The following is a 17,562-nucleotide window of genomic DNA, read 5'->3' on the forward strand; positions in this document are numbered from 1 at the left end:
GATCAATGCACAGACTCTAACAAGTCTCACACTTCTTGCACTTAAGGCGGCATTGTGCCTTTTGTATTTAATTCCGATGCGATTTCTGTGTTTCATCGTCAATTTGACGGTCCAAGGAATACATTGTACCTGCAGTGGTGTATCGGAAACTAATACTGGTCTCACAGGAAAAGATCAAAGCACAGACTCTAAAAAGTCTCACTCTTCTTGCACTTAACGCAGCATTAAGTCTTTTTTATTTAATTTCGATCTAATTTCAGTGTTTCATCGTCAATTTGTATGTCCAAGGAATACATTGAACCTACAGTGGTGTATTGCAAACTGATACTGGTCTTACAGGGAGTGCTCAGAACACCGACTGTAAGAAGAGTCTCTATTCTTGTACTTATGGAGGCATTGTGCCTTTTGTATTTAATTCCGATGCGATTTCTGTGTTTCATCGTCAATGTGAAGGTCCAAGGAATACATAGAACCAGCAGTGGTGTATCGGAAACTAATACTGGTCTCACAGGAAAGGATCAATGCACAGACTCTAACAAGTCTCACTCTTATTGCACTTAAGTCGGCATTGTGCCTTTTGTATTTAATTCCGATGCGATTTCTGTGTTTCATCGTCAATGTGAAGGTCCAAGGAATACATAGAACCAGCAGTGGTGTATCGGAAACTAATACTGGTCTCACAGGAAAGGATCAATGCACAGACTCTAACAAGTCTCACTCTTCTTGCACTTAAGGCGGCATTGTGCCTTTTGTATTTAATTCCGATGCGATTTCAGTGTTTCATCGTCAATGTGACGGTCCAAGGAATACATTGTACCTGCAGTGGTGTATCGGAAACTAATACTGGTCTCACAGGAAAAGATCAAAGCACAGACTCTAAAAAGTCTCACTCTTCTTGCACTTAACGCAGCATTAAGTCTTTTTTATTTAATTCCGATCTAATTTTAGTGTTTCATCGTCAATTTGTATGTCCAAGGAATACATTGAACCTGCAGTGGTGTATTGCAAACTGATACTGGTCTTACAGGGAGTGCTCAAAACACCGACTGTAAGAAGAGTCTCTATTCTTGTACTTATGGAGGCATTGTGCCTTTTGTATTTAATTCCGATGCGATATCTGTGTTTCATGGTCAATGTAAAGGTCCAAGGAATTAATTGAACCTGCAGTGGTGTATCGCAAACTAATACTGGTCTCACAGGGAGTGCTCAAAACACCGACTGTAAGAAGAGTCTCTATTCTTGTACTTATGGTGGCATTGTGGCTTTTGTATTTAATTCCGATGCGATTTCTGTGTTTCATCGTCAATGTGAAGGTCCAAGGAATACATAGAACCAGCAGTGGTGTATCGGAAACTAATACTGGTCTCACAGGAAAGGATCAATGCACAGACTCTAACAAGTCTCACTCTTCTTGCACTTAAGGCGGCATTGTGCCTTTTGTATTTAATTCCGATGCGATATCTGTGTTTCATGGTCAATGTAAAGGTCCAAGGAATACATTGAACCTGCAGTGGTGTATCGAAAACAAATACGGGTCTCACAGGGAGTGCTCAAAACACCGACTGTAAGAAGAGTCTCTATTCTTGTACTTATGGAGGCATTGTGCCTTTTGTATTTAATTCCGATGCGATTTCTGTGTTTCATCGTCAATGTGAGGGTCCAAGGAATACATAGAACCAGCAGTGGTGTATCGGAAACTAATACTGGTCTCACAGGAAAGGATCAATGCACAGACTCTAACAAGTCTCACTCTTCTTGCACTTAAGTCGGCATTGTGCCTTTTGTATTTAATTCCTATGCGATTTCTGTGCTTCATGGTCAATGTAAAGGTCCAAGGAATACATTGAACCTGCAGTGGTGTATCGAAAACAAATACGGGTCTCACAGGGAGTGCTCAAAACACCGACTGTACGAAGAGTCTCTATTCTTGTACTTATGGAGGCATTGTGCCTTTTGTATTTAATTCCGATGCGATTTCTGTGTTTCATCGTCAATGTGAAGGTCCAAGGAATACATAGAACCAGCAGTGGTGTATCGGAAACGAATACTGGTCTCACAGGAAAGGATCAATGCACAGACTCTAACAAGTCTCACTCTTCTTGCACTTAAGGCGGCATTGTGCCTTTTGTATTTAATTCCGATGCGATATCTGTGTTTCATGGTCAATGTAAAGGTCCAAGGAATTAATTGAACCTGCAGTGGTGTATCGCAAACTAAAACTGGTCTCACAGGGAGTGCTCAAAACACCGACTGTAAGAAGAGTCTCTATTCTTGTACTTATGGAGGCATTGTGCCTTTTGTATTTAATTCCGATGCGATTTCTGTGTTTCATCGTCAATGTGAAGGTCCAAAGAATACATTGAACCTGCAGTGGTGTATCGGAAACTAATACTGGTCTCACAGGAAAGGATCAAAGCACAGACTCTAAGAAGTCTCACTCTTCTTGCACTTAAGGTGGCATTGAGCCTTTTTTATTTAAATCCGATCTAATTTCAGTGTTTCATCGTCAATGTGTATGTCCAAGCAATACATTGAACCTGCAGTGGTGTATCGAAACTAATACTGCTCTCACAGGGAGTGCTCAAACAACCGACTGTAAGAAGAGTCTCAATTCTTGTACTTATGGAGGCATTGTGCCTTTTGTATTTAATTCCGATGCGATTTCTGTGTTTCATCGTCAATGTGAAGGTCCAAAGAATACATTGAACCTGCAGTGGTGTATCGGAAACTAATACTGGTCTCACAGGAAAGGATCAATGCACAGACTCTAAGAAGTCACACTCTTCTTGCACTTAAGTCGGCATTGTGCCTTTTTTATTTAATTCCGATGCGATTTCTGTGTTTCATCGTCAATGTGACGGTCCAAGGAATACATTGTACCTGCAGTGGTGTATCGGAAACTAATACTGGTCTCACAGGAAAAGATCAAAGCACAGACTCTAAGAAGTCTCACTCTTCTTGCACTTAACGCAGCATTAAGTCTTTTTTATTTAATTCCGATCTAATTTCAGTGTTTCATCGTCAATTTGTATGTCCAAGGAATACATTGAACCTGCAGTGGTGTATTGCAAACTGATACTGGTCTTACAGGGAGTGCTCAAAACACCGACTGTAAGAAGAGTCTCTATTCTTGTACTTATGGAGGCATTGTGCCTTTTGTATTTAATTCCGATGCGATTTCTGTGTTTCATCGTCAATGTGAAGGTCCAAGGAATACATAGAACCAGCAGTGGTGTATCGGAAACTAAAACTGGTCTCACAGGAAAGGATCAATGCACAGACTCTAACAAGTCTCACTCTTATTGCACTTAAGTCGGCATTGTGCCTTTTGTATTTAATTCCTATGCGATTTCTGTGTTTCATGGTCAATGTAAAGGTCCAAGGAATACATTGAATCTGCAGTGGTGTATCGAAAACAAATACGGGTCTCACAGGGAGTGCTCAAAACACCGACTGTAAGAAGAGTCTCTATTCTTGTACTTATGGAGGCATTGTGCCTTTTGTATTTAATTCCGATGCGATTTCTGTGTTTCATCGTCAATGTGAAGGTCCAAGGAATACATAGAACCAGCAGTGGTGTATCGGAAACTAATACTGGTCTCACAGGAAAGGATTAATGCACAGACTCTAACAAGTCTCACTCTTCTTGCACTTAATTCAGCATTGTGCCTTTTGTATTTAATTCCGATGCGATATCTGTGTTTCATGGTCAATGTAAAGGTCCAAGGAATACATTGAACCTGCAGTGGTGTATCGAAAACAAATACGGGTCTCACAGGGAGTGCTCAAAACACCGACTGTAAGAAGAGTCTCTATTCTTGTACTTATGGAGGCATTGTGCCTTTTGTATTTAATTCCGATGCGATTTCTGTGTTTCATCGTCAATGTGAAGGTCCAAGGAATACATAGAACCAGCAGTGGTGTATCGGAAACTAATACAGGTCTCACAGGAAAGGATCAATGCACAGACTCTAACAAGTCTCACTCTTCTTGCACTTAAGTCGGCATTGTGCCTTTTGTATTTAATTGCTATGCGATTTCTGTGTTTCATGGTCAATGTAAAGGTCCAAGGAATACATTGAACCTGCAGTGGTGTATCGAAAACAAATACAGGTCTCACAGGGAGTGCTCAAAACACCGACTGTAAGAAGAGTCTCTATTCTTGTACTTATGGAGGCATTGTGCCTTTTGTATTTAATTCCGATGCGATTTCTGTGTTTCATCGTCAATGTGAAGGTCCAAGGAATACATAGAACCAGCAGTGGTGTATCGGAAACTAATACTGGACTCACAGGAAAGGATCAATGCACAGACTCTAACAAGTCTCACTCTTCTTGCACTTAAGTCGGCATTGTGCCTTTTGTATTTAATTCCGATGCGATATCTGTGTTTCATGGTCAATGTAAAGGTCCAAGGAATTAATTGAACCTGCAGTGGTGTATCGCAAACTAATACTGGTCTCACAGGGAGTGCTCAAAACACCGACTGTAAGAAGAGTCTCTATTCTTGTACTTATGGAGGCATTGTGCCTTTTGTATTTAATTCCGATGCGATTTCTGTGTTTCATCGTCAATGTGAAGATCCAAGGAATACATAGAACCAGCAGTGGTGTATCGGAAACTAATACTGGTCTCACAGGAAAGGATCAATGCACAGACTCTAACAAGTCTCACTCTTCTTGCACTTAAGTCGGCATTGTGCCTTTTGTATTTAATTCCGATGCGATATCTGTGTTTCATGGTCAATGTAAAGGTCCAAGGAATTTATTGAACCTGCAGTGGTGTATCGCAAACTAATACTGGTCTCACAGGGAGTGCTCAAAACACCGACTGTAAGAAGAGTCTCTATTCTTGTACTTATGGAGGCATTGTGCCTTTTGTATTTAATTCCGATGCGATTTCTGTGTTTCATCGTCAATGTGAAGGTCCAAAGAATACATTGAACCTGCAGTGGTGTATCGGAAACTAATACTGGTCTCACAGGAAAGGATCAAAGCACAGACTCTAAGAAGTCTCACTCTTCTTGCACTTAAGGTGGCATTGAGCCCTTTTTATTTAAATCCGATCTAATTTCAGTGTTTCATCGTCAATGTGTATGTCCAAGCAATACATTGAACCTGCAGTGGTGTATCGAAACTAATACTGCTCTCACAGGGAGTGCTCAAACAACCGACTGTAAGAAGAGTCTCAATTCTTGTACTTATGGAGGCATTGTGCCTTTTGTATTTAATTCCGATGCGATTTCTGTGTTTCATCGTCAGTGTGAAGGTCCAAAGAATACATTGAACCTGCAGTGGTGTATCGGAAACTAATACTGGTCTCACAGGAAAGGATCAGAGCACAGACTCTAAGAAGTCTCACTCTTCTTGCACTTAAGTCGGCATTGTGCCTTTTTTATTTAATTCCGATGCGATTTCTGTGTTTCATCGTCAATGTGACGGTCCAAGGAATACATTGTACCTGCAGTGGTGTATCGGAAACTAATACTGGTCTCACAGGAAAAGATCAAAGCACAGACTCTAAAAAGTCTCACTCTTCTTGCACTTAACGCAGCATTAAGTCTTTTTTATTTAATTCCGATCTAATTTCAGTGTTTCATCGTCAATTTGTATGTCCAAGGAATACATTGAACCTGCAGTGGTGTATTGCAAACTGATACTGGTCTTACAGGGAGTGCTCAAAACACCGACTGTAAGAAGAGTCTCTATTCTTGTACTTATGAAGGCATTGTGCCTTTTGTATTTAATTCCGATGCGATATCTGTGTTTCATGGTCAATGTAAAGGTCCAAGGAATTAATTGAACCTGCAGTGGTGTATCGCAAACTAATACTGGTCTCACAGGGAGTGCTCAAAACACCGACTGTAAGAAGAGTCTCTATTCTTGTACTTATGGAGGCATTGTGCCTTTTGTATTTAATTCCGATGCGATTTCTGTGTTTCATCGTCAATGTGAAGGTCCAAGGAATACATAGAACCAGCAGTGGTGTATCGGAAACTAATACTGGTCTCACAGGAATGGATCAATGCACAGACTCTAAGAAGTCTCACTCTTCTTGCACTTAAGTCGGCATTGTGCCTTTTTTATTTAATTCCGATGCGATTTCTGTGTTTCATCGTCAATGTGACGGTCCAAGGAATACATTGTACCTGCAGTGGTGTATCGGAAACTAATACTGGTCTCACAGGAAAAGATCAAAGCACAGACTCTAAAAAGTCTCACTCTTCTTGCACTTAACGCAGCATTAAGTCTTTTTTATTTAATTCCGATCTAATTTCAGTGTTTCATCGTCAATTTGTATGTCCAAGGAATACATTGAACCTGCAGTGGTGTATCGAAAACAAATACGGGTCTCACAGGGAGTGCTCAAAACACCGACTGTAAGAAGAGTCTCTATTCTTGTACTTATGGAGGCATTGTGCCTTTTGTATTTAATTCCGATGCGATTTCTGTGTTTCATCGTCAATGTGAAGGTCCAAAGAATACATTGAACCTGCAGTGGTGTATCGGAAACTAATACTGGTCTCACAGGAAAGGATCAAAGCACAGACTCTAAGAAGTCTCACTCTTCCTGCACTTTAGGTGGCATTGAGCCTTTTTTATTTAAATCCGATCTAATTTCAGTGTTTCATCGTCAATGTGTATGTCCAAGCAATACATTGAACCTGCAGTGGTGTATCGAAACTAATACTGCTCTCACAGGGAGTGCTCAAACAACCGACTGAAAGAAGAGTCTCTATTCTTGTACTTATGGAGGCATTGTGCCTTATGTATTTAATTCCGATGCGATTTCTGTGTTCCATCGTCAATGTGAAGGTCCAAGGAATACATAGAACCAGCAGTGGTGTATCGGAAACTAATACTGGTCTCACAGGAAAGGATCAATGCACAGACTCTAAGAAGTCTCACTCTTATTGCACTTAAGTCGGCATTGTGCCTTTTGTATTTAATTCCGATGCGATTTCTGTGTTTCATCGTCAATGTGAAGGTCCAAGGAATACATTGAACCTGCAGTGGTGTATCGGAAACTAATACTGGTCTCACAGGAAAGGATCAAAGCACAGACTCTAAGAAGTCTCACTCTTCTTGCACTTAAGTCGGCATTGTGCCTTTTTTATTTAATTCCGATGCGATTTCTGTGTTTCATCGTCAATGTGACGGTCCAAGGAATACATTGTACCTGCAGTGGTGTATCGGAAACTAATACTGGTCTCACAGGAAAAGATCAAAGCACAGACTCTAAAAAGTCTCACTCTTCTTGCACTTAACGCAGCATTAAGTCTTTTTTATTTAATTCCGATCTAATTTCAGTGTTTCATCGTCAATTTGTATGTCCAAGGAATACATTGAACCTGCAGTGGTGTATTGCAAACTAATACTGGTCTTACAGGGAGTGCTCAAAACACCGACTGTAAGAAGAGTCTCTACTCTTGTACTTATGGAGGCATTGTGCCTTTTGTATTTAATTCCGATGCGATTTCTGTGTTTCATCGTCAATGTAAAGGTCCAAGGAATGAATAGAACCTGCAGTGGTGTATCGCAAACTAATACTGGTCTCACAGGGAGTGCTCAAAACACCGACTGTAAGAAGAGTCTCTATTCTTGTACATATGGAGGCATTGTGCCTTTTGTATTTAATTCCGATGCGATTTCTGTGTTTCATCGTCAATGTGAAGGTCCAAGGAATACATTGAACCTGCAGTGGTGTATCGAAAACTAATACTGCTCTCACAGGAAAGGATCAATGCACAGACTCTAAGAAGTCTCAATCTTCTTGCACTTAAGTCGGCATTGTGCCTTTTGTATTTAATTCCGATGCGATTTCTGTGTTTCATCGTCAATGTGAAGGTCCAAGGAATACATTGAACCTGCAGTGGTGTATCGGAAACTAATACTGGTCTCACAGGAAAGGATCAGAGCACAGACTCTAAGAAGTCTCACTCTTCTTGCACTTAAGTCGGCTTTGTGCCTTTTGTACTTAATTCCTATGCGATTTCTGTGTTTCATCGTTAATGTGAAGGTCCAAGGAATACATTGAACCTGCAGTGGTGTATCGAAAACAAATACGGGTCTCACAGGAAAGGATCAATGCACAGACTCTAAGAAGTCTCACTCTTCTTGCACTTAAGTCGGCATTGTGCCTTTTGTATTTAATTCCTATGCGATTTCTGTGTTTCATCGTCAACGTGAAGGTCCAAGGAATACATTGAACCTGCAGTGGTGTATCGGAAACTAATACTGGTCTCACAGGAAAGGATCAATGCACAGATTCTAAGAAGTCACACTCTTCTTGCACTTAAGTCGGCTTTGTGCCTTTTGTATTTAATTCCGATGCGATTTCTGTCTTTCATCGTCAATGTGAAGGTCCAAGGAATACAATGAACCTGCGTTGGTGTATCGGAAACTATTACTGGTCTCACAGGAAAGGATCAATGCACAGACCCTAAGAAGTCTCACTCTTCTTGCACTTAAGTCGGCATTGTGCCTTTTGTATTTAATTCCGATGCGATTTCTATGTTTCATCGTCAATGTGAAGGTCCAAGGAATACATTGAACCTGCAGTGGTGTATCGGAAACTAATACTGGTCTCACAGGAAAGGATCAGAGCACAGACTCTAAGAAGTCTCACTCTTCTTACACTTAAGGCGGCATTGAGCCTTTTTTATTTAATTCCGATCAAATTTCAGTGTTTCATCGTCAATGTGTATGTCCAAGGAATACATTGAACCTGCAGTGGTGTATCGCAAACTAATACTGGTCTCACAGTGTGTGCACAAAACACCGACTGTAGGAAGAGTCTCTATTCTTGTACTTATGGAGGCATTGTGCCTTTTGTATTTAATTCCGATGCGATTTCTGTGTTTCATCGTCAATGTGAAGGTCCAAGGAATACATTGAACCTGCAGTGGTGTATCGGAAACTAATACTGGTCTGACAGGATAGGATCAATGCACAGACTCTAAGAAGTCTTACTCTTCTTGCCCTTAAGTCGGCATTGTGCCTTTTGTATTTAATTCCGATGCGATTTCTGTGTTTCATCGTCAATGTGAAGGTCCAAGGAATACATTGAACCTGCAGTGCTGTATCGCAAACTAATACTTTTCTCACAGGGAGTGCTCAAAGCACCGACTGAAAGAAGAGTCTCTACTCTTGTACTTATGGAGGCATTGTGCCTTTTGTATTTAATTCCGATGCGATTTCTGTGTTTCATCGACAATGTGAAGATCCAAGGAATACATAGAACCTGCAGTGGTGTATCAGAAACTAATACTGGTCTCACAGGAAAGGATCAATGCACAGACTCTAAGAAGTCTTACTCTTCTTGCCCTTAAGTCGGCATTGTGCCTTTTGTATTTAATTCCGATGCGATTTCTGTGTTTCATCGTCAATGTGAAGGTCCAAGGAATACATTGAACCTGCAGTGGTGTATCGCAAACTAATACTTTTCTCACAGGGAGTGCTCAAAGCACCGACTGAAAGAAGAGTCTCTACTCTTGTACTTATGGAGGCATTGTGCCTTTTGTATTTAATTCCGATGCAATTTCTGTGTTTCATCGTCAATGTGAAGGTCCAAGGAATACATTGAACCTGCAGTGGTGTATCGCAAACTAATACTGGTCTCACAGGAAAGGTTCAAAACGATGATTCTAAGAAGTCTCACTCTTCTTGCACTTAAGGTGGTATTGAGCCTTTTTTATTTAATCCTGATTTAATTTCAGTGTTTCATCGTCAATGTGTATGTCCAAGGAATACATTGAACCTGCAGTGGTGTAACGCAAACTAATACTAGTCTCACAGGGAGTGCTCAAAACGCCGACTGTAAGAATAGTCTCTATTCTTGTACTTATGGAGGCATTGTGCCTTTTGTATTTAATTCCGATGCGATTTCTGTGTTTCATCGTCAATGTGAAGGTCCACGGAATATAAAGAACCTGCAGTGGTGTATCGGAAACTAATACTGGTCTCACAGGAAAGGATCAAAGCACAGACTATAAGAAGCCTCACTCTTCTTGCACTTAAGGCGGCATTGAGCCTTTTTTATTTAATTCCTATCTAATGTCAGTGTTTCATCGTCAATGTGTATGTCCAAGGAATACATTGAACCTGCAGTGGTGTATCGCAAACTGATACTGGTCTCACAGGGAGTGCTCAAAACACCGACTGTAAGAAGAGTTTCTATTCTTGTACTTATGGACGCATTGTGCCTTTTGTATTTAACTCCGATGCGATCTCTGTGTTTCATCACCAATGTGAAGGTCCAAGGATTACATTGAAATTGCAGTGGTGTATCGGAAACTAATACTGGTCTCACAGGAAAGGATCAAAGCAAGGACTATAAGAAGTCTCACTCATCTTGCACTTAAGGCGGCATTGAGCTTTTTTTATTTAATTCCGATCTAATGTCAGTGTTTCTTCGTCAATGTGTATGTCCAAGGAATACATTGAACCTGCAGTGGTGTATCGCAAACCAATACTGGTCTCACAGGGAGTGCTCAAGACACCGACTGTAAGAAGAGTCTCTATTCTTGTACTTATGGAGGCATTGTGCCTTTTGTATTTAATTCCGATGCGATTTCTGTGTTTCATCGTCAATGTGAAGGTCCAAGGATAACATTGAAATTGCAGTGGTGTATCGGAAACTAATACTGGTCTCACAGGAAGTGCACAAAACACCGACTGTAAGAAGAGTCTCTATTCTTGTACTTATGGAGGCATTGTGCCTTTTGTGTTTAATTCCGATGCGATCTCTGTGTTTCATCGTCAATGTGAAGGTCCACGGATTACATTGAAATTGCAGTGGTGTATCGGAAACTAATACTGGTCTCACAGGAAAGGATCAAAGCACAGACTATAAGAAGTCTCACTCTTCTAGCACTTAAGGCGCCATTGAGCCTTTTTTATTTAATTCCGATCTAATGTCAGTGTTTCATCGTCAATGTGTATGTCCAAGGAATATACTGAACCTGCAGTGGTGTATCGCAAACCAATACTGGTCTCACAGGGAGTGCTCTAAACACCGACTGTAAGAAGAGTCTCTATTCTTGTACTTATGGAGGCATTGTGCCTTTTGTATTTAATTCCGATGCGATCTCTGTGTTTCATCGTCAATGTGAAGGTCCAAGGATTACATTGAAATTGCAGTGGTGTATCGAAAACTAATACTGGTCTAACAGGAAAGAATCAAAACACAGACTCTAAGAAGTCTCACTCTTCTTGCACTTATGTCGGCATTGAGCCTTTTGTATTTAATTCCGATGCGATTTCTGTGTTTCATCGTCAATGTGAAGGTCCACGGAATATATAGAACCTGCAGTGGTGTATCGGAAACTAATACTGGTCTAACAGGAAATAATCAAAGCACAGACTCTAAGAAGTCTCACTCTTCCTGCACTTAAGTCGGCATTGTGCCTTTTGTATTTAATTCCGATGCGATTTCTGTGTTTCATCGTCAATGTGAAGGTCCAAGGAATACATTGAACCTGCAGTGGTATATCGCAAACCAATACTGGTCTCACAGGGAGTGCTCAAAACACCGACTGTAAGAAGAGTCTCTATTCATGTACTTATGGAGGCATTGTGCGTTTTGTATTTAATTTCGATGCGATCTCTGTGTTTCATCGTCAATGTGAAGGTCCAAGGATTACATTGAAATTGCAGTGGTGTATCGGAAACTAATACTGGTCTCACAGGAAAGGATCAAAGCACAGACTATAAGAAGTCTCACTCTTCTTGCACTTAAGGCGGCATTGAGCCTTTTTTATTTAATTCCGATCTAATGTCAGTGTTTCATCGTCAATGTGTATGTCCAAGGAATACATTGAACCTGCAGTGGTGTATCGCAAACAAATACTGGTCTCACAGGGAGTGCTCAAAACACCGACTGTAATAAGAGTCTCTATTCTTGTACTTATGGAGGCATTGTGCCTTTTGTATTTAATTCCGATGCGATTTCTGTGTTTCATCGTCAATGTGAAGGTCCAAGGATAACATTGAAATTCCAGTGGTGTATCGGAAACTAATACTGGTCTCACAGGGAGTGCTCAAAACACCGACTGTAAGAAGAGTCTCTATTCTTGTACTTATGGAGGCATTGTGCCTTTTGTATTTAATTCCGATGCGAGCTCTGTGTTTCATCGTCAATGTGAAAGTCCACGGATTACATTGAAATTGCAGTGGTGTATCGGAAACTAATACTGGTCTCACTGGAATGGATCAAAGCACAGACTATAAGAAGTCTCACTCTCCTAGCACTTAAGGCGGCATTGAGCCTTTTTTATTTAATTCCGATCTAATATCAGTGTTTCATCGTCAATGTGTATGTCCAAGGAATACATTGAACCTGCAGTGGTGTATCGCAAACCAATACTGGTCTCACAGGGAGTGCTCTAAACACCGACTGTAAGAAGAGTCTCTATTCTTGTACTTATGGAGGTATTGTGCCTTTTGTATTTAATTCCGATGCGATCTCTGTGTTTCATCGTCAATGTGAAGGTCCAAGGATTACATTGAAATTGCAGTGGTGTATCGGAAACTAATACTGGTCTCACAGGAAAGAATCAAAGCACAGACTATAAGAAGTCTCACTCTTCTTGCACTTAAGGCGGCATTGAGCCTTTTTTATTTAATTCCGATCTAATTTCAGTGTTTCATCGTCAATGTGTATGTCCAAGGAATACATTGAACCTGCAGTGGTGTATCGCAAACTAATACTGGTCTAACAGGAAATAATCAAAGCACAGACTCTAAGAAGTCTCACTCTTCTTGCACTTATGTCGGCATTGAGCCTTTTGTATTTAATTCCGATGCGATTTCTGTGTTTCATCGTCAATCTGAAGGTCCACGGAATTCATTGAACCTGCAGTGGTGTATCGCAAACTAATACTGGTCTCACAGGGAGTGCTCAAATCACCGACTGTAAGAAGAGTCTCTATTCTTGTACTTATGGTGGCATTGTGCCTTTTGTATTTAATTCCGATGCGATTTCTGTGTTTCATCGTCAATGTGAAGGTCCAAGGAATACATAGAACCTGCAATGGTGTATCGGAAACTAATACTGGTCTCACAGGAAAGGATGAAAGCACAGACTATAAGAAGTCTCACTCTTCTTGCACTTAAGGCGGCATTGAGCCTTTCTGATTTAATTCCGATCTAATTTCAGTGTTTCATCGTCAATGTGTATGTCCAAGGAATACATTGAACCTGCAGTGGTGTATCGCAAACTAATACTGGTCTCACAGGGAGTGCTCAAAACACCGACTGTAAGAAGAGTCTCTATTCTTGTACTTATGGAGGCATTGTGCCTTTTGTATTTAATTCCGATGCGATCTCTGTGTTTCATCGTCAATGTGAAGGTCCAAGGATTACATTGAAATTGCAGTGGTGTATCGGAAACTAATACTGGTCTCACAGGAAAGGATCAAAGCACAGACTATAAGAAGTCTCACTCTTCTTGCACTTAAGGCGGCCTTGAGCTATTTTTATTTAATTCCGATCTAATGTCAGTGTTTCATCGTCAATGTGTATGTCCAAGGAATACATTGAACCTGCAGTGGTGTATCGCAAACCAATACTGGTCTCACAGGGAGTGCTCAAAACACCGACTGTAAGAAGAGTCTCTATTCTTGTACTTATGGAGGCATTGTGCCTTTTGTATTTAATTCCGATGCGATTTCTGTGTTTCATCGTCAATGTGAAGGTCCAAGGATAACATTGAAATTGCAGTGGTGTATCGGAAACTAATACTGGTCTCACAGGGAGTGCTCAAAACACCGACTGTAAGAAGAGTCTTTATTCTTGTACTTATGAAGACATTGTGCCTTTTGTATTTAATTCCGATGCGATTTATGTGTTTCATCGTCAATGTGAAGGTCCAAGGATTACATAGATCCTGCAGTGGTGTATCGAAAACTAATACTGGTCTCACAGGAAAGGATCAAAGCACAGACTATAAGAAGTCTCACTCTTCTTGCACTTAAGGCGGCATTGAGCCTTTTTTATTTAATTCCGATCTAATGTCAGTGTTTCATCGTCAATGTGTATGTCCAAGGAATACATTGAACCTGCAGTGGTGTATCGCAAACAAATACTGGTCTCACAGGGAGTGCTCAAAACACCGACTGTAATAAGAGTCTCTATTCTTGTACTTATGGAGGCATTGTGCCTTTTGTATTTAATTCCGATGCGATTTCTGTGTTTCATCGTCAATGTGAAGGTCCAAGGATAACATTGAAATTCCAGTGGTGTATCGGAAACTAATACTGGTCTCACAGGGAGTGCTCAAAACACCGACTGTAAGAAGAGTCTCTATTCTTGTACTTATGGAGGCATTGTGCCTTTTGTATTTAATTCCGATGCGAGCTCTGTGTTTCATCGTCAATGTGAAAGTCCACGGATTACATTGAAATTGCAGTGGTGTATCGGAAACTAATACTGGTCTCACTGGAATGGATCAAAGCACAGACTATAAGAAGTCTCACTCTCCTAGCACTTAAGGCGGCATTGAGCCTTTTTTATTTAATTCCGATCTAATATCAGTGTTTCATCGTCAATGTGTATGTCCAAGGAATACATTGAACCTGCAGTGGTGTATCGCAAACCAATACTGGTCTCACAGGGAGTGCTCTAAACACCGACTGTAAGAAGAGTCTCTATTCTTGTACTTATGGAGGTATTGTGCCTTTTGTATTTAATTCCGATGCGATCTCTGTGTTTCATCGTCAATGTGAAGGTCCAAGGATTACATTGAAATTGCAGTGGTGTATCGGAAACTAATACTGGTCTCACAGGAAAGAATCAAAGCACAGACTATAAGAAGTCTCACTCTTCTTGCACTTAAGGCGGCATTGAGCCTTTTTTATTTAATTCCGATCTAATTTCAGTGTTTCATCGTCAATGTGTATGTCCAAGGAATACATTGAACCTGCAGTGGTGTATCGCAAACTAATACTGGTCTAACAGGAAATAATCAAAGCACAGACTCTAAGAAGTCTCACTCTTCTTGCACTTATGTCGGCATTGAGCCTTTTGTATTTAATTCCGATGCGATTTCTGTGTTTCATCGTCAATCTGAAGGTCCACGGAATTCATTGAACCTGCAGTGGTGTATCGCAAACTAATACTGGTCTCACAGGGAGTGCTCAAATCACCGACTGTAAGAAGAGTCTCTATTCTTGTACTTATGGTGGCATTGTGCCTTTTGTATTTAATTCCGATGCGATTTCTGTGTTTCATCGTCAATGTGAAGGTCCAAGGAATACATAGAACCTGCAATGGTGTATCGGAAACTAATACTGGTCTCACAGGAAAGGATGAAAGCACAGACTATAAGAAGTCTCACTCTTCTTGCACTTAAGGCGGCATTGAGCCTTTCTGATTTAATTCCGATCTAATTTCAGTGTTTCATCGTCAATGTGTATGTCCAAGGAATACATTGAACCTGCAGTGGTGTATCGCAAACTAATACTGGTCTCACAGGGAGTGCTCAAAACACCGACTGTAAGAAGAGTCTCTATTCTTGTACTTATGGAGGCATTGTGCCTTTTGTATTTAATTCCGATGCGATCTCTGTGTTTCATCGTCAATGTGAAGGTCCAAGGATTACATTGAAATTGCAGTGGTGTATCGGAAACTAATACTGGTCTCACAGGAAAGGATCAAAGCACAGACTATAAGAAGTCTCACTCTTCTTGCACTTAAGGCGGCATTGAGCCTTTTTTATTTAATTCCGATCAAATTTCAGTGTTTCATCGTCAATGTGTATGTCCAAGGTATACATTGAACCTGCAGTGGTGTATCGCAAACCAATACTGGTCTCACAGGGAGTGCTCAAAACACCGACTGTAAGAAGAGTCTCTATTCTTGTACATATGGAGGCATTGTGCCTTTTGTATTTAATTCCGATGCGATTTCTGTGTTTCATCGTCAATGTGAAGGTCCAAGGATAACATTGAAATTGCAGTGGTGTATCGGAAACTAATACTGGTCTCACAGGGAGTGCTCAAAACACCGACTGTAAGAAGAGTCTCTATTCTTGTACTTATGGAGGCATAGTGCCTTTTGTATTTAATTCCGTTGCGATCTCTGTGTTTCATCGTAAATGTGAAGGTCCACGGATTACATTGAAATTGCAGTGGTGTATCGGAAACTAATACTGGTCTCACAGGAAAGGATCAAAGCACAGACTATAAGAAGTCTCACTCTTCTAGCACTTAAGGCGGCATGAGCCTTTTTTATTTAATTCCGATCTAATATCAGTGTTTCATCGTCAATGTGTATGTCCAAGGAATACATTGAACCTGCAGTGGTGTATCGCAAACCAATACTGGACTCACAGGGAGTGCTCTAAACACCGACTGTAAGAAGAGTCTCTATTCTTGTACTTATGGAGGCATTGTGCCTTTTGTATTTAATTCCGATGCGATCTCTGTGTTTCATCGTCAATGTGAAGGTCCAAGGATTAAATTGAAATTGCAGTGGTGTATCGGAAACTACCACTGGTCTCACAGGAAAGAATCAAAGCACAGACAATAAGAAGTCTCACTCTTCTTGCACTTAAGGCGGCACTGAGCCTTTTTTATTTAATTCCGATCTAATTTCAGTGTTTCATCGTCAATGAGTATGTCCAAGGAATACATTGAACCTGCAGTGGTGTATCGCTAACTAATACTGGTGTAACAGGAAAGAATCATAGCACAGACTCTAAGAAGTCTCACTCTTCTTGCACTTATGTCGGCATTGAGCCTTTTGAATTTAATTCCGATGCGATTTCTGTGTTTCATCGTCAATCTGAAGGTCCAAGGAATTCATTGAACCTGCAGTGGTGTATCGGAAACTAATACTGGTCTCACAGGGAGTGCTCAAAACACCGACTGTAAGAAGAGTCTCTATTCTTGTACTTATGGAGGCATTGTGCCTTTTGTATTTAATTCCTATGCGATTTCTGTGTTTCATCGTCAATGTGAAGGTCCAAGGAATACATTGAAATTGCAGTGGTGTATCGGAAACTAATACTGGTCTCACAGGAAAGGATCAACGCACAGACTATTAGAAGTCTCACTCTTCTTGCACTTAAGGCGGCATTGAGCCTTTTTTATATCATTCCGATCTAATTTCAGTGTTTCATCGTCAATGTGTATATCCAAGGAATACATTGAACCTGCAGTGGTGTATCGCAAACTAATACTGGTCTCACAGGGAGTGCTCAAAACACCGACTGTAATAAGAGTCTCTATTCTTGTACTTATGGACGCATTGTGACTTTTGTATTTAATTCCGATGCGATTTCTGTGTTTCATCGTCAATGTGAAGATCCAAGGAATACATAGAACCTGCAGTGGTGTATCAGAAACTAATACTGGTCTCACAGGAAAGGATCAATGCAGAGACTCTAAGAAGTCTCACTCTTCTTGCACTTAAGTCGGCATTGTGCCTTTTGGATTTAATTCCGATGCGATTTCTGTGTTTCATCGTCAATGTGAAGGTCCAAGGAATACATTGAACCTGTAGTGGTGTATCGAAAACTATAACTGGTCTCACAGAAAAGGATCAAAGCACAGACTCTAAGA

The sequence above is a fragment of the Schistocerca serialis genome, chromosome 2, assembly GCF_023864345.2.
Source record: "Schistocerca serialis cubense isolate TAMUIC-IGC-003099 chromosome 2, iqSchSeri2.2, whole genome shotgun sequence".
In the NCBI taxonomy this organism is placed as follows: Eukaryota; Metazoa; Arthropoda; class Insecta; order Orthoptera; family Acrididae; genus Schistocerca; species Schistocerca serialis.